Source organism: Castor canadensis, chromosome X, assembly GCF_047511655.1.
Source record: "Castor canadensis chromosome X, mCasCan1.hap1v2, whole genome shotgun sequence".
Lineage (NCBI taxonomy): Eukaryota > Metazoa > Chordata > Mammalia > Rodentia > Castoridae > Castor > Castor canadensis.
This window is the reverse complement of record NC_133405.1, coordinates 100,981,939-101,003,363: the sequence shown is the minus strand read 5'-3', so window position 1 is coordinate 101,003,363 and position 21,425 is coordinate 100,981,939. Positions and strand designations below refer to the sequence as shown.

Below are 21,425 nucleotides of genomic sequence, written 5' to 3'. Positions count from 1 at the left end.
GAGAAGGGGACCAGGAACTAGAGAAAAGGTTAGTTCAAGAATTAACTTAGAAGGTAACACACATGCACAGGAAATCAATGCGAGTCAACTCCCTGTATAGCTATCCTTATCTCAACTAGCAAAAACCCTTGGTCCTTCCTATTATTGCTTATACTCTCTCTTCAACAAAATTAGAGATAGGGGCAAAATAGTTTCTGCCGGGTATCAAGGGGGTGGGGGGCAAGAAGGAGGGGGTGGGGGGGTAAGAGAGGGGAGGTAATGGGGGAGAAATGACCCAAACATTTTATGCACACATGAATAAAATAAAAATTAAAAAAAAACATAACAAAGGAAAATATCAAAAGATCAAGAACTCAGCTTACAGTTGAAGATGGTCTATAAGGGTATGCCCTTGTAGTCTATAATATAAAAATGAAGAGGGATACTGAAGCGGGAAGGCCACTATAAGTAACAAAGAATAGGGATAAGAGATGTTAGTTACTGCAGCCAAAGCAGAAAGGGCTGTAAGAGAAGCCCAACACCCATCCAGAACACCTGGGCACTCCTCAATGGGGCAACAGCTTCATGGGTGGCAACTGTTATCTACATAGAAAACAAAGTTTATCAAATAGAGAAAAACAGAAGATTGAGAGGGAAAAGGGAGTAAAAAAAATGTTATAAAAGGTGAAAGTCCAGAATCCACAAGAAAGGGAAGATTATTCATAGGCCTGGGCAAGGGCAAAAGATGAAGGAAGGAAGTCTTTCTTCCTGTGCAGGGAGTGGGGAGCAGCAGTGGCCAACATCATCACTCAGTTGAAAGGGGAAATAACAGAAACAAAATTGCTGTTTATATCGATGGTAAGTAACAGGGAAAATCTGGTTCCTCTTTCTATGAGAGGAGAAAGAGGTCAGGAGAGGTACGCCCTGAAAGGACTAGCTAGAATTCCCAGTCAAAAGGGAATAGCATGTCTGGGGATAAGAGCTCAGTGTAGCACACTTTCCTAGCATGTGCAAGGCCCTGAGTTCTATCTCTAGTAGCGCCTTCCCCCACCACCACCAAAAAGGGAGGAGTAGCAAAACCCTCTCATCTGGAAAAAATGGCAGGGTGTAAGGAGCTCACAAATGAAGGATAACCTTCAACTTCTAACGATAACACACCAGATGTAATTCAAATGGCAATACTGGAACACTGAGCCTCAGGGCCAGGAACCTTCCTGGAGCATCCAGCCTATGACTTGTCGACATGTTTTATGTAGATGTGGCAAGCCAGGAAGCATTCCAGTTCACCTAGGTCTGTCTGCAATAGCCTGATCTGGCTCAATGGCCCTAACCTCACGTTTGTTCTCCTGCTGTCCATTCCCAGCTGGCACATCATGGCACCAAGACTGTTCAAATTTCTCACAATCACTATTCATTCTGACATTATCTCTCCTCTAAGTCTTATTCTGGTTATCAAACTCTCTGTAGTCTCAGGAACAAAATTTTTTTAAAAATCCCTAATATGATCATTCTTTTCACGCTGAGAAGTAAAAATCACTAGTAATAAATGTAAACCCTACATAGGTAAGAGAGAGCTGTAGGGTACATGAAAAAGTCAAAGTTTCCTTTGACTTTTACCTTCAAACAAAACCTTACTTTTTTGTGCTCCAGTATTATTACATCCACTAATTTTTTAAGGCTAAAATACACCTGAATGGGTTTCTAAACCATGAATAAAAAGTTTAGAAACTGGAACTTTCAAGATCCAGTCAAGAAAACATGACTTTGTTTAAGTCATGTTTTGTTTTAGATGTGCCAGTGGGGACAGATAGAAAGCTCTTAGGAAAACTGTCATTTTACCAATATATCAAACAATATGCTACAAAACAGCATTTCCCAAAGTGTGTTTTTTGGAGCATTCAATCAGCAGATGTTCCACAAAAAACTGTTCTTTTAACCTATTAAATCTGAGAAATGCCTATGTACGATATGCTCTTCTTAAACCTTCACTACAAATATAAAGGGCACTGAAAAATCCTGTAGGAAAGAAAACCTATTTGATTTTGTTTGGCTCAGCTTTTCTTAAACTTATATAATCACCAAACTCTTTTTCCTGCCTCTTGAAAATGTGTTTTGTTAAATGTTGTCCTAGAGTACTGAAAGCTATAACTGGTCTCCATGTAGTTCATCACATAAGCTAGGGAGAAGTTTGGGTGGGTAAAGATTAAGGAATTCTCTAAAGGCAGCTGCCTCCAAACCATGAATGTAAAGGAAGAGCTAAGCGAGAAGGCCATTGAAAGTGACAAGAATAAGAGAAGAGTTGTACTATCAATACAATCAAAGAGGAAAGAGGAGTGCCGGGCATGGGCCAATCTTCTAGTCTAAGAAATCTCAATGAGACCTGCCTTTGCCTTCATTTTGTGAGTCACTGGGAACCAACTACTGATTATTTAGTCTCCTTTAAAGAAAAATTTAAAATAATCCAGCATACTGAATTCATTTATTGTGCTGTGAAGGAAGGTGTAGGGCAACTAACAGAATTAAACTCCCATGTGTCCCTGTTGGGTATATAGGGCCACACACTAAGTACCATGCTATCAGTAATCCAGGCTCAATGTACGTGATCACACACAGTCAACATCAATGCTTGATGGGGCTGTTCACTTTCCATGGCTTTTTGATGCTTAAAACAACCATGGAAAGCTGGTGGTTGTGTTACTATCCGTTTACAGATAGGGAAACTAAGTGTGAGGGGATCATTGCCTTGAATACCATATATACAAATTGAAGGTAGTCCGACAAACTGATGAAGTCAAGAGTCTTGGCCAAAGACTCAATAACATGAGTTTGGGGAAGCAGATGAATGCAGTAGGGTAAATGGTGACCTTTCTCCTGAGATGAAGGGACATGAGGTCTCTGTGGTCCAGGCAAGCAGCTTGGCTTCTCTGGATCTCAGTTTGCTCCTCAAGCAAATGAGAGTACTACTGTCTCCCTGCCTCTAACAGGACTATGAAGAGGATCGCACACCATTAGATTTATCCAAGTACTTTATAGTTAGTAATACTTGTAAACCTACTGTATACCTGAAATTTGTTGAGTACATCTTCAACTGATAACACTGTGGAGTGACGTGGATACTATGAGCTTGGCTGCGGCAATCATTTCACAATGCATACACATATCAAGACATCCCATAAATATATACAATTCTTATTTTTCAATTATATCTCAATAAAGCTGAAAAATTAAATCAACAATATTTCACATGCTCTGCAAACACAAGAGCTTTATTTCTAATAAGGGCAGAACCTGAGAGTGAGCGTTTTCAGGTCTTCACTTTGCAATCTCAAGCCAGCTTCCGATGTTCATTGTACAGGAGTATGACAACAGCAGTGTGTAAGTGCAAATGCTTATCACTCAGGCAGGCAGTCAGCCCCATCGAGATAGAAAAGTTACTGCCTGAACCACTTGTTTAAATGCCTTGTAAACAGTAGAAGCTGAAAATATCATATTTACTATGTTCACTGTTTCAAGCTCTGCATTTCTAGCTGTAAACCATTAAAACTCTCATTAGTTTTTTTCCTCCAAGAAATGCTTACTTTTATTTTGCCAAATAAGGGCATCATTAAACCACCTGTCATACTCATACTCTCTCATCTACTACAATGGTTTATTTTATTTTTTTAATTTGAGGAATAGCCAACATACAATAAACACATTGAAGGTATATGATCCTTAACCAACAAATGGATCAAGAAAATGTGGTATTTATACCCAATGGAATTTTACTTAGTCACAAAGAAGAATGAAATTTTGTCATTTGCAAGTAAATGGATGGAACTGGAGAACATCATCTTAAGCGAAGTTAGCCAGGCTCAGAAGGCCAAAAAACTTATGATCTCCCTCATATGCAGATTATAGACTCAAAACAAATGCAGTAATATTATTGGACATGGGTCACACACTAAGGGAAGAACACGCATGGGAGAAATAGGGAAAGGGAAGGAAACCTAAGACTTGAATGTGGTTGATGTGCTGACTGTAGAGGAGCGAGTACAGTAATCTTAAACTGGCAGAGGCCACTATGGGAAGGGGACCAGGAAGTAGCAAAGAGGTCTGGTAGAGATGAACCAATGTGGGTTGCAATGCACAAGTGCATGCAAGCAATGCTAGGAATCTCTCTGTATATCTATCTTTATCCCAAACCAGCAAAAACGATATGTCTGTCTTATTATCTCTTATGTTTTCTCTTCAATAAAACTGGAGAAGAGGGTGGAACAGGTTCTGCCTGGAAGTGGGGGTGGTGGGGAGAAGTGGCCTAAACAACATATACCCATGTAAGTAAATGTAAAAATGATAAAATAAAAGGAGAAAAAAAAGAAAGTATATGATCTGGTAACTTTTGACACACACATACATTTGTGAAACTATCACAATAACGCAGAAAGTAAAATTATCCAGCAACCCCAAAGTTTCTTTGTGCCTCTTTGTAATCTCTCCGTTACCATCTCTACATCTCCCTCCCCAGACAACCACTAATCTGCTTTCTGTCATTACAGATTTCTTTGTGTTTTCTAAAATTTTATGCAAATGGAATCATACAGTATGTGTTCTCATAGGTAGGAATCACTCATGTTATTGAAGACAGCAATAGTTCATTGATTTTCATCATTGAGTAGTATCCATCATGTGGATTCATTAAAATTTACATATCCTATCCATTTACCTGCTATTGGATATTTAGGATTATTTCCACTTCTTAGCCATAAAGAATAAAACTGCTCTAACCATCTCTGTGAAGTGGGACATCTGAATCACAAGGTAAGTTATGTTCAGCATTTGAAGAAACCGCCAACTTTGTCTTTCAAATGTTTGTATCATTTTACACTTCTTGTTCTCTACATTCTCAGCCAACACTTGATGTAGTCAGCCTTTTTAATGTCAGTCATTCAAATAGGTATGTAGTCTCTCTCATTGTTTTGATTTGTTATTTCTCTAAGGACTAACGATGTTGAATACTTTTTCATGTAATTATCTGTCATTTGTCTATCTTCTTTGGTGAAGCATCTGTTCAGATCCTTTGTCCACTTTTTAACTTTGCTGTTTGTCTTATTATTGAAAATTCAAGGCTCAATGAGTGGTGCCAAAATGGTAACTACGAACTCAATCAAAGCTTTATGTAACTCACAGTATCCATGAAGATTAAAAAAAGTCCCAGATTATTTTCTAAAACCAATGCTATAATTATTCTCTAAATGTTACAGCTTGAATCTCTTTTTAAAGCATGAAAAGGACTTAATTATTTACATCAATATTACTGCTAAGTCTACATACAGTCAGAACTTAATCAGTAATCCATGTCCATGTGCTTTGTTAAGTACATGAACCACTACCTTGGTTATTCCTTAGTGTATTAGTTAAGTTAGCAAAGTTTCTACCCCTAAGCCACATTCCATACCTCCTACTAATTATACTCTAGTCCTACAGATTCCATTTTACAAAAATAATTTCTTATGTCAAACTTGGGCCCACATTCAAAAATGATGAAGGTCAAAACTCTACCATGTTGTTTGTGCAAACAGTAGCAGATAAAACGTGATGTGCAAACATGAAGCTGAATTCCCCTTTGGGATGTATAGAGAAGGTTAGATTGGAGCACAGCTCCCATCTTTGCTTTGAGGAAAAGCAGGCCTGGTTCTGTTGTATAGCACCATCAGTTCGCAGCTCAATTGTTACAGTTGATGTGGGTTTCCTTTTAGATGCCTGGAAAATGACTCTGCTGACCACATCCACATTCTGAAATACTTTTTGAGAACTTGTAACCGAACTGCAGGAACTGACTCATTTTGCAGTGCCCAGCCACCACACAATCGTTTCAGAAGAGACTCCAGTCAAAGGCAGAAATAGCAAGGTTTCAGAACACAGGCAGCAAATTGTCTACATTTATATGGGGGGAGGGGAGGGGAAGTCCCCAGGCATAGGAGGCAAAATGGCTCAAACTCTGGTAGACCAAGACTGACCCACCTTAGAGGAAGGGTCAAAGAGAACACACTACTTCATGGGTAATACACATAATGCCCTCAGGCAAGACAGAAGCTACTGGGAAAGAAATCTTAATGCCTACCTCAATATTACACTTAGAAAATAGATTTAGGAGAGGGAGATGAATTTACATTACATGGTGCCTTAAAAGGTAATTCCCAGTTCTGCCTGGAAGTTGGGGGTGGTGGGGAGAGATGGCCCAAACAATGTATGTGCATATGAATAAATGAATAAATAAACAATAAAAAGGTAATTCCTGAATTCTTTGTCCTCCCTGGCTCCTAGGCAAAGGTTATGTTCAGTAAGTCATAAGCCTGACCTTGTCTCATACGACATAGTCAGGGATGCGGCAGCAAGTCTAGTACTAAAGGTTGACATCTAGGCTTAGGACCAGAGATTTATTGATAATTATAGGCCCCCCCTACATCCTCCCTTGTTTATTTCTATATCTTCCTCAGCTTCCAATGCAGCTCATCCAAGGAGTAAATTTCCTAATAGTCCCAACACAGAGGACCACACTCTTTCAACAGAGTTCCTGCCTCAGGCCAAACTCAGCCCTCCTCCCCACCACACTTCTGTTCCCAAGTACTCATTTCTCCTCCCCACAAGTGAAACTGATTCAGTCAGTCAGTTTCAGCCAGAGGCTGTGAGGAAATCCGGTCCAGTTGAACTAAACTATAAATGACAAAACCAGTAATTCGTTCTGCAGGTGGGTCCCCAGCTAAAAAGAATATGAGGGTTAACTTCCATGTACCACTAACTAGTAGAAAGTCAAGCTAGATGGAAGAAGTAAAAGGCTCAAGTGGTGTGAAGTATGACAAACCCAGACAAGACCTACAAAGAGCCATCAAGCTCCTGCTAAGCCTCATATGTTGTCAGGTCTGGTCACATGGTCACATAATAAGTATTTTATGTCTATTCTCACTCATGTCATGTAAACTCCTAGATGATAGAAATTGAAGAAAAAAAAAACAACCTGTCCCTTACACAAAAAGTAGGGACTTTTAGTATCTAATTATTAAGACAAGAGAATGACAAGGAACTTGAATCCCTTTATGGCAATCAACTGCACATTTAAAGAAATTACAAATATGTCCTCAACACAAACTTAAAAGAGAAAAAGTACATACAATTCCACCTTTCTGCCCCCAATTGTAAAATGAGCACTATGTAACACAACTTTCTGACTTGTATAACACAGTAAAATTTCCTACAGAATTAGAGGAAACTTCTCAATTGAATATTAAACTGAAGATTACAAAAACTACATTTTAACATAGAATAACTTAAAATTCAAGCAGCTCTAATTTTTAAACAGCTTATTACTAAGTATGAAATGAGCAAAGATTGCTCTGTGGAAGATGAGTTTTTGAGAAATCAAGTCAAATCCAAACAGTCCACTACTAGATTCTTGGGTACCTCACATCTCTTAGTAGCCATGATAGGAAGAATTATCCACTTGGAGCTCCTTAGCTGCATCTGTGTTTCAAATAGTTCAACTTTATCTGTCTTTACCAAGGTCTCATATCATTATAATTTAAATTACACAAGTAGCACTGTACCAAAAAAAAAAAAACTCTACAAAATTTGTATGCCTTCTGGTTATGAGGCACGAAGGGCTCAACTCTCTAGGCCCTTACATGAATCTCACCTATACCCTTAATACCCCTGCCCCTGCCTTGTAATTTTTACCTCCTACCTTCCAGCAGATTCTTACTATAGCCAATGGAATCCTACATGATCTGGTATGACGTGTTTCTTGAACATACCAAACTTGCTCCCACCTCTGTTTATTTTCTCTGCCTGGAATCCTCTTCCTCCAGGTACTCCCATGGCTGGCTCCTCACTTTCCATGAGTGTCTAAGCAAATGTTATGACATCACAGGGGCCTTCCTGCCAGCCCTGGATAAAGCAGCTCCATACTGACTCCTTGGAACTCCCTGTGTCCAAGCTGGTTTTGTTCTTCTCCATAGCATTTACTAACACTAGCACACACATATTTGTTTACCCCTTCCATATGAGCAGGGACTTCGTTCACTGCTATATTTACAGGCCCAGAACACTGTGAAGCAAACATTTCTCCACGTGGCATCCTTATCCATTGTTCCTCTACAAACTTAGGAAGTCCAGTTGGCAGCTAAGACAATTTTTGTTAACACCTTAGCAAGATTCCATGTGCTTTAAGGGCCAAGTGGACAGGAGCTGTAGGAAAACAACTCACTTTCCCAGCATTAAGAGAAATCTTGCATGGGTGACAAAAGAATAATCTTCCTGTCACATTAAGTAGAAAAATAAGGAGGGGGGGTTCCTTTTGTTGAACTGCAGGTATCAAACCCAATAGGAAGAAAAGTAGAAATTGACTGTCTTTACCAATCAAACTTGTTCCAAACAGTCCTTATTTGATCTTGCTCAGAGACAAGAACAACTATTGAGGACTTTTAGAGTATGTGTGATTTTGTTTGCTTTTAAATGTACATAGGATTTTCTTCCTCTGGGCCATATATGCCCACTCGTTTGGAGAGTTCACATTTAAGGCTGGAAGACATAACATTTTCACAGCCTTTGTTTCTGGAGTCAAACCATATAGATGAAGTCTATGCCATTTAAAACAATTCAATGGTTGCACAGTTTTCAAAAACTATGGGAAATGACATCAAGTTTTAGCTCACTACTGAGCTATGAATAAGGTAACAACTCCATCTTTGGGAAGAGTGTTCCCAACTACATATGGTGACAACACTGTTTGAAGTGGTTGTAGTATAAAGCCTCTCCATTTCCCCCAAAAGGGAAACTATTCCCCATTTTTCACATTTTAGAGATATTTTCAAAACTTGTAATAAATTTGAGTGGAATCAGAATAAGAGTTCTTACCTTCAACTTAGTTTAAACTCTATTTTAAAATTACTTTCCAAGATAATCTCATACAGGCATCTTTCTCTTGATTTCCTTTAGGGAAATGATTTGAAAGTTCAGGAATTCCCCAATCATATTTACTGACACACATTAGCCCTTCTTAACATCTTAGGAAAGAAAGGAAGAAGGAGCATTTCTTTGCATTGTTTTCTCCTCACAAAACATTTTAAGAAAGGAATCTGGCTGCCAAAGGAAGATGCTTAAAGACTGTAAAATGTACACTACCTCAACAATAGTATATGATCAAGTAAAAGGCACAGTTACTGAGGTAAAAGGAACCTCATTGAGAGTTTATAGCTACTCATCCTTTTCCCTCTCCCAATGGACCTCCTTTCTTTCACTTGTCTGTAGGTAGGTGGTGAATTAGTTATTATGAAAATATAGATAAATGAATGAATTTACAAATAAATGAAGGCAGGTCTAAAGTAGTATTATCTTCCTAGGGTCAGGTTCAATCCAACCCAGGGAAAAGTTTTGCACACTTCTAAGCACTATGAACCCATGGCCTAGGGTAGCCTGCCCTTGCCTTTTCAGTCCAATTCTTGACCTTCATTTGAAATACGAGGAAGTTGTTAATGTGCCCATAGTCTGAAAATGAACTCCTTACCCAAACACAAGTTTTGATGTGCATCAACACAAGTTTTGGCGGCTTCTTCTAATTCTTTACTTAGAAGCTTTGCTCTTGCAGAGTGCCTCCAGAAGTAGATGGAGATAAAGAAGAAAATATTAGTAAAAGCAGATTTTCTCATTTTACCTTTCTTCGAATTAACTCTATCACAGAGAAGAATCTCCAGAAATGTTGCTGAAAATGCATCCTGAAGGCTCACATACTTCTCCCTTACACCCTCATTTTCAAGTGAAAACATTAGAGGAAAATTATAGGGGAAGTTACATGAGTAAATCTGTTAGTATATGAGATCAACTGAAAATAAGGAATTCCCCTCCTGGACTTCAGTGGCATAATTAAAACTCATAAAACACAAATGACTAAGACCGCTCCCATTGATATGTGAAATAAGAAGCAGAAAAAGTCAATTTTGCATCTCAGTACCGAGAGGACCAGGCCTGGAAGATGTGACACTTTATAGAATAGAAATGAGAAGACCATTACTGAGAGTTTCAGGTTCAGTCAACTTTTATTCTGCTTTTCTGCCCAAAGTACTTATCATCTGAACTGGCAACAGCCTACTTAAATTCAGATTCTGTTTCCACAATAGATCAGTGACCCTAATTTCTTTTGCCTCTTTGTGCCTCAGTATCCTCTTCTATGAAGTGGTCATGGTGACTGTACCAACAGGTTGTCATGAGGATTAAATGGGTCAACGCAGGTAGGGTATTTACATTATCTACCCAAGCACACAGCAAGTGTAGGATAAATGGCAGCCACCATCACTGTTGCTGGTCATATAACTTGGCATGGACCCACAGCCTTGGGAATAAACTGAAAGGATTCGTGAAAGGAACACAAGTGGGTTAAGCACTACTGCTCACATGCTTCACATGTGTGATCTCACGCAACTACCCCAGACACTCATTCTGATACTCCTGTCTCTGGGACTTGGGGAAACAAATGGACTCTAGCATTAGGTAAAGTGAACTAAAAGCATTATTCTACCAGAAGCTGCAAACAGGCAACTCCATGGGTCCAGGAGAACCAGTGTTGTAACCTTGATGCTAAACAGAACTTGCCTAGAGGTTTGGAGATTTTCCCCCCAGGTAATCAATACTAGGTATTTTCTCTGCCAAGCTTTACTAGACCTGTACAAATTCATTACATTTTTCAATTTTAAAAACGCTAGTCTCATATATATCACATACTGACTGTGAAAGAGAACCAGTGAATTTTCATTTTAAAAGTATTTTATATATCTCGGCCTGGGGTATGGCTCAAGTGTTAGAGTGAGGCACAAGGTCCTGAGTTCAAACCCCAATACTGAAAAAAAATTTTTATATATCTCTTTTTAAGAAAGGCAGAAAAACTCCAGTAACACTACTGACAGGAAACTTTCAGCAGAACAGACACTTCAGGGCAATTAAACTTTTCCACAGCAGAAAAGGCGGGGGATCCTGGAAATAAAACCTTAGCTTGCTTGCCCTTCATCATCATTGACTTCATGCTGTATCTTAGAATAACTACTTACACTGCTTTTAAAAGCAAGTTGCCATTTTACTAGATTAAACATTTAAAAGAAAGTGATTTAGAAGTGAAATACTTTGCTATTTACTACAGCTAAGGAAAACAACTCAATCATTATACAGACTTACAAAAGTATATGAAATTCAACTTTTATATCCATCTATTCTGTTCCTTTAAAAAATTAAAAGTAAATGAACCATAATGATGTATTTACATAGCCACATAGTTTACAGTTAATAATATGTGTGTGCATGTTATGCTTTATGTTTTAGATTAGCCTAAATACTTTGGAATGTATAAATTAGAATAAATATAGCAGTGAAAGATAATAGGTTACAGTTGAGAATTTCGAGAACTTGAGCCAGAGATGCCAAGATTAAATCACATTCTTTATATAATATGTAGAGCTTTGTTTTATATGGACATTTTTTTTTACTTTTCAAAGAAAAAGGGGTAGTAAGTAGGTGGTTTTAAAATGTTTTAGCTGAAACAGATGGTCAAATACAGTTGCCCAGTTCTATATAAATTGAAGGTAGTTCATAAAATTTAAGTTGTGACTTTGCATGTACTCCTTACTAATTTAAAATCTTCCTAATGTCAATAAAACACCAGTTCTTCCCATTTCTATAATTATATTCAAATCTGGCTCAGTTTCCACCCCTGAATGAAGACTTCCATTCTCTAAATTCTGACTATACAGTCAGAAGTTTGAGAGAAAAGTTCCTATAGCTATGAATAGAAAAATAATAACTAATAATAAGAAAAATCCAGTGGGAAGTTTTCTTTACTTACAGCAGTCTGAAATTGACAGGAAGAATTGAATCTAGAACCTTTAAACTTGTTCAAACATAACAATACTAGTAGTATTTATCTAAAATGTCAAACAAATAAATAAGCAAAATATACAGTTATGTCAGAAAGAAACAAGTGCTTAGAAAAATTAACCAGGGAAGGAGGGAGTAAAATGGGGAGGCTGCCATTGGTTTGGAATGAACTTTTTTAATCCCTAGAAACATATATATGCTTTTTTGAGAACTACAATTAAAAATGTCGTTTCATGGATTCAGTCATACAGCTCAATTTCAGTGAACTGCCTGATTTCTCCCAAGGGCCCATGCTATGCCACAGTGTGACTCCCACACCAGAGTCACCCCCTCCAAGGTAATCTGCTGCACCTTGAAAGCTCAGACCTCTTGCTGTGGAAAGGACCCAGAAAATGTCTATGAAAAGACGTCTTCTAACTATGCAAGAAAATTCCCCTGAAGTTAAGGAAAGAGTTACTGGCTATGTCTTAATTTTTCAAGGTTCAATAAGTTAGGCTGATTCACTGGTGGAGGTCAAATCCCCGGAAGATCCATAATCCCACTTAGGAGGACCTGTTGTAAGCAAGAAAATGCAGGGCTCTGGTAATGACCACTGTGGTGAGATAATCAGTTTCTGATGACACCATGCACAGGGTGACCAGAAAAAGGAACTAGCTGAAACACCCTTCTGATTCAGTCAGGAGTTCAGTGTCTTGTGCTTATCTGAATTGGACTCATTAAGGGGAGACTGCAGCCAGACTGCTGGCTTTCCGATCTTGGCTTCATTCCTTCCACTGTCATTTTGGGCAATTTGTTTCACCTCTCCGTGCATTAGATTCTCTATGTAAAATGGGAATAATAATCATATTGGCCATATACAGGTTTTTTCATAAATAAGTTAATACATGGAAAGCATTTTATACCAAAACGTATCTACTGAGGACCTACTATGTGTCGGGCACTGTTCTAGATGCCAATAACACATTTAGAACAATGCCTGGCATATAATATGAACTCACAATGTATGTTACTAATTGGAGGGCCACAAACCCTTATCTGACGCTCAGATGATGATAATTAAGATTATTAATTTTATAGAGATAAGAGGGTGACCAGTCTCACTCTTTCTATTATACATATGTAACTCCAGGGAGGTTTAGTACAGTACTCCATAATCAAACACAATATTTCTATGATAAAACATATAAAGACTCATACTTAGGAGGTAAATAAAGACTACAACTAGCCTTACATAAATTCAGGTCAGATTTGCTATCAATTTGTTATATGAAAAAATTTTGATTTTTCAGGACTTTCTGGATTTCACAAGAAATGGCATACCTGTATGTATTAAGGGGCAAACCCCATAAAATCTTTTCCTTGCTGACTTTCTGAAGGTACTGGTTACAAAATAAATAGTCAAAACCACTTAGGAGCAAAAAATAGGAAGCCATTCAGGCATGGAAAATCCACAACTGCATAATTAACCTATGCTACTTATTAGTCTAACGAATCCTTCCCCTCTAATACACTATTTCATAGATCCTCATTCAATCAGTTAATTCTTACAAACAGGTCTCAAAGAATCTTTAAGGATTTCTTCAAAGTAACTTTTGAATATAAACTTAAGCTTTCTCACTATTTAGTAGTATAACCTTGTCTTTGCCACAACAAAAAAAAAAAAAAAGAGGACAAAGGCTATTAAATGATAAACAAAGGATTGGTTTAAAAACACATGTCTTGCAAAAACACAGTACCCTCAGTAGTCAGCCTAGGGGAGATGAATAAATGCTGTGCAAAAGTGGTAAACCATCCTGCTGCTACCAAAGGAATTTTCTCCACATTGCATTTTAAAGAACTATTGAAGAGATATGCAGTAACTGGTTCAAGATGTTCTCACTGCTGGTCAGTACTAGATAAAGGATTTGCACAAACCCAGGGAGGCTGACTTCTCCACCTCTTTATTAGCCCCTTATGTTATTTATCTTCTCCAACTTTTCTGACCCCTTTCCATTGATTTTACCCTGAAGTATTGCTTTGATCAAGACCTATGTTTACCACTCCCATGGCGATCCTGTACACAAAGGCAAAGTCAGGAAGATATGAAACGAATGGAGATACTTATGTTGCTTCATGGTTTTTCCCCTTCTCATTATCCTCCTACTCAATGAGACTGTAGTGGGAGGTCTGAATGACATTTCCAAACCGAGAACTTAAAGCTACATTTCAACACCCAACCACTCAGTTGTCATAGGAACAACACTGTAAGGCTTATCTGGGTTCTAACAAACAGCCACTTGTTTCGCTAGCGATTAAAGCACCCCTTCCAATCAAATATATGCACACATACATAGACATAGTCCCAAAAGAATAACTGAATTGGGTGAAAGTGTGTACCACACCAAAAACTGAAGAAAAGAAGCCCACAGGAAGTGTTTCTATTCCTAACAATTATCAAAAACTATTAGAGATATATTATTTGGAGGTCTGTCTCTTGACCCTATTCCCTTCAGTTTGCTGCTTTACATATTCACAAAGATAAATGCATGTCATTAATATCTTTTTACAGAGTATACCAAAAATGCTAATATTTTCAGTGACCCCCCCAGGGAGAATTCAGGGCAATGCTATGTCATTCATTTTAGATGTACATTTAAAAATTAATAAATTGAGAACAGAGCATGGCAAATAGAATTAAAAACATGAAACTCAAGTAATTCTTCTGGCTTATACTTTTTAGCATTTACTGTTCCAACTGTACTTCCATTACATTTCTTATCACTGAAAACGATGGTTTCTAAATGTATGAAAATTATCTAGAGGTTTTTTAATTCTATCAAGCATAGCAGTATTTAGTCAAATTATTAAAACACCATGTTTCACCCAAGTATTTACATGAAATATAGAGCTCAAAATAATTGTTAGTCACTGAACACATGCTAGCAGTAGGATATAAATTATCTGGAAACACCTTCATGCTTCATGCTTCATCACCATTTTTCGGTCTTCAAGACTTGAAAACCTATAAATTCATGGGCTTGAGTGGGGGGACACCTTAATCGAGCTAAATGACTTGTGATACTCACAAATTTGCATCACTAATTTCCTGGTTTATTGGTAGTCCTGCCCTTCACAGTCATGCTTCTCTGGTCTTTTTATCTTTTGCTTTGAAAATAAATACTTAAACATAAGTCTTGACAGCTATTAGTCTAAGAAAACTGGTCTTTAAAACCCTCAGTATTAAAAGGGGGGGAAGAAAACCAATTAATAGATCCACTAGACTTGACTTCCTCCCCCCAGCTTTCACCCCACTCTATTGCCAACAGAAAGAAACTGCAACACTGTTTTCCTGTTTGATTGTATATTTTTTCCTTTTCAAATTAATGATTTTAAGATTCCAAAAGCAACAGAATGAGAACCAAAAGTCGGAAATGTAGATTCAACTTTTAATTTGGTTTAAAGTACTTAAAAAGAAATAATATTACATCCTATATGATCCAAAACATAATTCTGTTAATAAGCGTTCATTATATATTCACATTCATAAATGAAGACTGCCCAAATTGCCCACAAAATTGCTGGAAGTTAAAGACAAATTATTTTTCCATCTAATTCTATAAGCAGAAATCACATGATTACTTCTATTGACCAATAAGGAACTGGTAAAATCAGGTAGCAATCTCCCATTCCAATACTCTTTTCTTATTTAACCTTTTGGGCAAAATCATTCTTATGGTATCAGACATCCATGACTAATATAAAATTGTGTTACTTTACAATTCATGAAAAAGAACATAAAACCAGGTATTCAAAGCTTTATTGCATTTTTCTGGAAACCTTAAACATGGGAGCAGCTCAGATTCAAAATTAGAAAACTGAATTTAAGGTTTCAGAAAAAGAGGGACAGACACATGAAACCAGTAAGAACTGCTAATCAGGATCTCCCAAAATGGAATGGACCATATAAAAATAACCATTTGCTTTATAATATAATAAAATAGAACAATCTTAAAATCCATGACACACACATGCAAAAAAAATCACTATCATATTCTGCCCTTTACAGTCAGGAAAAGATGTTTCCCATGTATTACTTAATTCAACTTTCATTCTGTGAAATTCTAATCACATAAATTCTTGACATCCGGAATAGAGGGAGGCAAAGAGAGAAAGCCGACTAATTCTGAAAGCATGCCTTCAAATTTTGTACATGCTATTTAGACTAAATGCAAATCTATATCCATGGCAAGTTAATGGCACAACTCCACCAAACAGCCCATTTTGATTTTTATGCTCCCCCTACCCCCAACAACGTTTAGAAAGTAAGATCTACTTGTATTACGTGTGTTTAGCTAAACTGGTAACACAAAGATCAATTTTTGTTCATTACCTGGTTTCTCAGCCACCATGCTATACTACTGGGCCACTCCTTTTCAGAATTCCTTGCTGTTTTATGTGTTCTCTGGTCTACATAGTTGTTAGGGGTCTGTGAACAATTTTGCAATTCACACACACACACCATATGATATCTATTAGGGAGCAATGCCACTTTTCACTTACCAATTCTGGATAAAGCAGTGTTTCCTGGTGACACAATGCTGCTGCTTCCGTTCGCTAAAACTCCCTCTTCGCAGCTTGAAAAATCTGATTATAAAACGTCTTTGTTCCAGATCACACAAGGCGCTTTTCCTACAAAAGTTTTCTAAAGAGTTATCTGTATTTCATTCCTGTGACAAAACGAATCAGAACAAGGGGGAGAGGGGTAAGTCCACACAAGCTCCTGGCAAAGATTTTCAGCTGCATTTTTCTGAGTTTAATCAGTAAGCTATATTAAAGTGACAGTTACCAGTTCAGGAAGCCAGAGTTTGATCAAGTCAGCCACAATCAGTGAGTGTCTTCCACTGGTGTGAGGACCCCAAGGAAGCAGTCACTTGGTCATCTATCACATGTGGCTGAATCACTGGACAGACCCACCCCCCCCCCATCCCGTCCCTGTTGAGGAGCAGCTAAGGCCTGGACAGATGCCTAACCGGGACTTCTTATAGGGACCCGCCAATTAGCTGCTGACCAATTGCAGCCAGCACCTAGTACCTAAGTCACATGACAGGGCAGTCCCTATGACTGCAGGATTTCTGAATTACTGGGGTTACACAAAGGACACTCATTCAGGAAAAAAAGAAAGAAAGAAAAAAAAAAAAGCCCTAAGCTGAAACAGAAAACGCCCCGGCTGTGACAAGTCCAGCTTTAAAACAAGGAACACCCTAGCTTCACACAGACAGAGAAAGAGCCACAACCAAGCCAGGATAGAAATCGGAAGAATGTCTGGCACCTATTTAAAAAATAGTCCCAAAGCAGAGCCTGAGTTTACAAACCCACTTCAGCTATAAATCTACTCCTCACTCCCCTTCTTCTAGTTTCCCAATTTTACATTCTAAATTTTATTTTAAAAAGCTAAGCCACTGTCGGAAAATGGCAAAGCACATAAGAATCTCTTCCCATCCCCTCAAAATACCCCTAAAGGAGATTTGAATTTGCCACTTTTCGTGGTTCCTAAATGAAACATATTTCTTTAAAAATAGCTGGGTAAATTAGGCAAAATTAAACATCATCAAGACAAATTTTTATGGTAACTACCAAATCATACTTTCTCTCTCTCTCTCTCTCTCTCTCTCTCTCTCTCTCTCTCTCTCTCTCACACACACACACACACACACACAAAATCATTTGACTGTCCACATCAAGAACATTCTTAAGTAAACAAGCTCACTTCATCAACTAGCTGCCAATTTATTTTAACACTCACAATTTATCTCTTAAATACCTCTTATGTCCTAGGAAGAAAATTTAATCATGAATACCCAGACCTCCAAAACACAGTACTTACAAAATGTTCTTTGTTTGGATCTCTAGGTTCCTTCTCCCCCTCCCCTGACATCTGAAGTCAAAACATGGGCTCAGCTTCATCCTTCCAACCTAGAGGTCCTATTTTGATCGTGTGAGGCTGCAGCAGTTCCTTCTCCAAGGCAAGTCTGGAACACTGTGCTGCTTTGCCATTCCCAATTTATGGAAGGAAGCGTATGTCACACAAACCAGGTGATGACTCAGATTGCCTCCCCCGGCCACATTTTCCCTAGAATGGGAGGATAGTGTAAGAGCAGCCCATTTGGATGTGACTCAGTTTTATTAGACTGGTGGTTGTAGTTGATCTGACAAGCTCACGTTTTTCTTCTATAACTTGTACATTTAAGGATCAGAAGGTACGTATGAATGAGTTTCAAAGCACTGGGCAACATAAACAAAAAAAAGTTGCACGATTATCCTTTAAGCTTCTGCAAGACTACGGTCCCATTCCCTCATATGTAACATTTCAGAATTGTGCACTGGAAATTTTACAACTGAGCCAACCAAACACTTGAGTTCACATTAACAGCAGTAAACAGGTTTTACACATTTAGGATTGCCTAATGTCTTACCATAGGGGACATAAGACAGTATCTATCCTGAACACCTAAGTTTGAGACTCAAGTCTGGGGCCCACGTGGCGGGTTCTTCAGGAAGTGGTCAGGGACATGAGAGCCATGTCGCAGTTTTCACTTTTGCATTTACTGCAATTTGCACTTGAACCTGGGCTACTCACACACAAGCACATTACACACAAAAATCTCTAGAGACTTTTAGTGTCAACCTGCCTAAAAGCTGTAGACAAAAACTTGAAAATCAACAAATGGCCTCTGTGAAAATTCCAATTAAGTAAATTGACATGGCCTAAAAGTCTTCCTCTTCAGTAAAAAAGTTTACTATCAAGATAGGAGTGGTGTTACATGGGGTAAATTGTTCTCAGGTATTATGCACACAGGAAGAATCCAATAATAAGAGTGCAATTCCCCACATGAAAAATCTGGAAGGCTCGGCCTGAGCAATTTAACTACAGTTATCTCTTTTCAGCATACTTCCTTTAACCTTGAGCAAAGTCAGCAACTGGCTCTGACCAAGGCTTGGCATTTATTGTTGATTGTGCCTTGATGGATAACTGGTTTTGTTACAATGTAGAATATACATTCTATCTTTACAACATAGGAAAATCCTCAAATATTGAATTCTCAAACTCAGAGATGAAGGCAGAGAAAAGGTATACATACTAAAACCTTACAAAACAGTTAATTCAGGAGTTGACTATTCACTTTTCACAAAGAGTCCCTGTAGGGTTTTACTGGAATAAACACATTAAATTTACATATAGAACTGGTTTTCAGAAACTGAATTTACATAGAACTATTTGGAAGTGCATTTCCAAATTACATTTTTGAAGTCTTTCTATTTTAACAACGTGCACATATTTCTCACCCAGTTATTAAAACTTATTCATACTTCAACAGGGATGTATTAATCTAGCCACTGGCTTTTTCTGAGTAAAATTTTATTGGCTTAAAGACAGTTACCTTCCTATGACACACAGAGAACATAAAATCTGTAATTTTATGGCTTTCAATAGAAATAAACGCAGGCTATAAAAACAGAATGATAATAAAATCAAGCAACTAAAACTCTGACATCTAAAAGGACCTATAATATATTTTTAAAGTCTGGCTTCTGGAGCCAAACTTGCTGCGGTTTGAATTCTAGTTCTGCCATTCCTACCTGCGGCCCCTGGATTAAAAAGTTATGACATGTAAAGGCTGAGAATAGTGCTTGACAGATAATTCTGGAGTCAGACACAGTCTTAGTATTACCTAAATAAGATTTCTGAATAAGAAAATCAAAATTCCACCACTTTTGAGGGAAAAAATTGTGACTACTTTACCAATGAAAAAACACCTAGCCAATCCATATTTTCCTCCCAATGTTCCAGTGGTTGAAATTCTCCTGCAGGTTTACATCTGAGATCTGTTTGGGCTCTTCCCTCTCAACTTTAGAGTATACTAAGGCCAGTGCAGAATGGAGCAGGACCCAGCCAGAGAGGACACTGAACAACTCCCACTGGGTCCAATGTCTCAGACAGATGGGTCAAGACATTGGAATTGTCATTAACCAGGAAAGAAGGTGATTAGGTCAGAGACTGGGAGGAACATTATAGTCCTGTTGGGGGCAGAGCACTGCCAGTGAGACCCATATGGACCCCCCCAATCATAGACATGAGGAGTGGGGTACACAACCAGAAAAAAAGTACCTGGGGTCCATTGTTTCTTTTCTCTGCAAGGTCCTGACATAAAACCCCAGCACATTTTTCCTAAGGAGAGCCCTGGGAATTGGGTTGGGACCTCAGAATACATTTTCCTCTACACTGTCTTTCATTAAGAAATTTCACTTCCTAAAGGAGCAAACAGCACAAATTTCCATCTGAAAACTATATGATGCCATTCAAGCATCTTACAAACCCTTGGGTAACAAACGCTAATCGTTTCCAGTCAGCCTATAACATATTTGAAAAATGATAAAAAGGACAGTAACCAGACATTGCTGAGGCGCAGGCAAGCTTTATAAATATGCAACTCCTCAAATATGGTGCTCAGCACTGCTCTGGGGGAGAAGAGAAGCACTGTGTTTTGAGGGCGAGCAACTGCTCCAACTTGTCTTTACCCAGGCAATATGTTTCAGAGACAGATGGTAACAAATTGGGGGGTGGGGAGGAGCCAGAAAAATGGAGAGAGGGTGGTTATGATTCCACATGAGTGTTGGGGGAAGGCTCAGTGCTCATTCTCTGTGTGGGAGCTTGGTTCAAGGATGCACACAGACCTGATTCAACAGTTCAGTTAAAGATGGGTTAGAGATCCAGCATAGAGCTTCCTCTCCACAGGCAATCTCTAAAATACCAAATGATCCAATTGTGTCAGGTTCCTAGAACCTAAATGACTGATCAAGGTGTAGACAGACATGGGTTCCAATACTGCCTCTGAGACTACTATGGGGACCTAGAAGAATTATTTCCCTTCTCTTTTACTTCATCTGGAAAATGGGAATAAGAGGGAAAATGTGAGAAAGAATCAGAAATTGCTGCCTCAATAATGTTCATTATTTCTATCAGCTCACTAAGAATGAGCAGTCCAACCATTCCAACATTAATTTTCTGCTGGGGGATAAGGGGGAGACACGACATAGTCCCAGGTTTCCAAGTCACACTGCTGATTTGAAGGTAGTATCAGTTATGTTTTATAGCAATCAAAAATATTTGGAGAAACTGGGCACGGTGGTGCGCACCTGTAATCCCAGCACTTGGAAAGCTAAGGCAGGAGAATCATGAGTTGGAGGCCAGCCTCGACCCGGGCTACATAAGAAGACTCTGTCTCTAAAATTAACAAAAACATCTTTGGAGAACTTCACTTCTGGATTACAGCCAAGTACCACCTACTCTGAAAATAGGTTAGCTTTGTATGTAGTCTATATAAGACTCTTGATAGAATTTTCTCATAGAAACCTGCCTCCGCGACTATGTGAACGCCTCTACAGACAGGCACACAAACTACATCTAGATTTATATAAGATGCTGGGAACATTTCTTTATGAGGACTGGCCTCTGTTCCAAACTTTTCATGTTATATAAGTGAGCTGCCTTGCCTGTCTTCCTTGCCTGTCTT

At 38.4% G+C, this 21,425-nt stretch overlaps 1 long non-coding RNA gene across 13 annotated transcripts in view; it reads right to left on the bottom strand.

The window, feature by feature from the left end:
• Positions 1–243: 243 nt before the first annotated feature.
• The window catches only part of LOC141419780 (uncharacterized), an 89,311-nt gene continuing 68,129 nt past the window's right edge, over positions 244–21,425 (bottom strand). For 10 of the 13 annotated variants that reach the window (XR_012444503.1, XR_012444512.1, XR_012444501.1 and 7 more), the window contains one exon: positions 244–21,425. This exon is cut by the window's right edge and continues 25,648 nt beyond it. This is a non-coding gene — a long non-coding RNA (uncharacterized lncRNA). The other 3 variants (XR_012444504.1, XR_012444510.1, XR_012444508.1) reach the window with 3 other exon arrangements.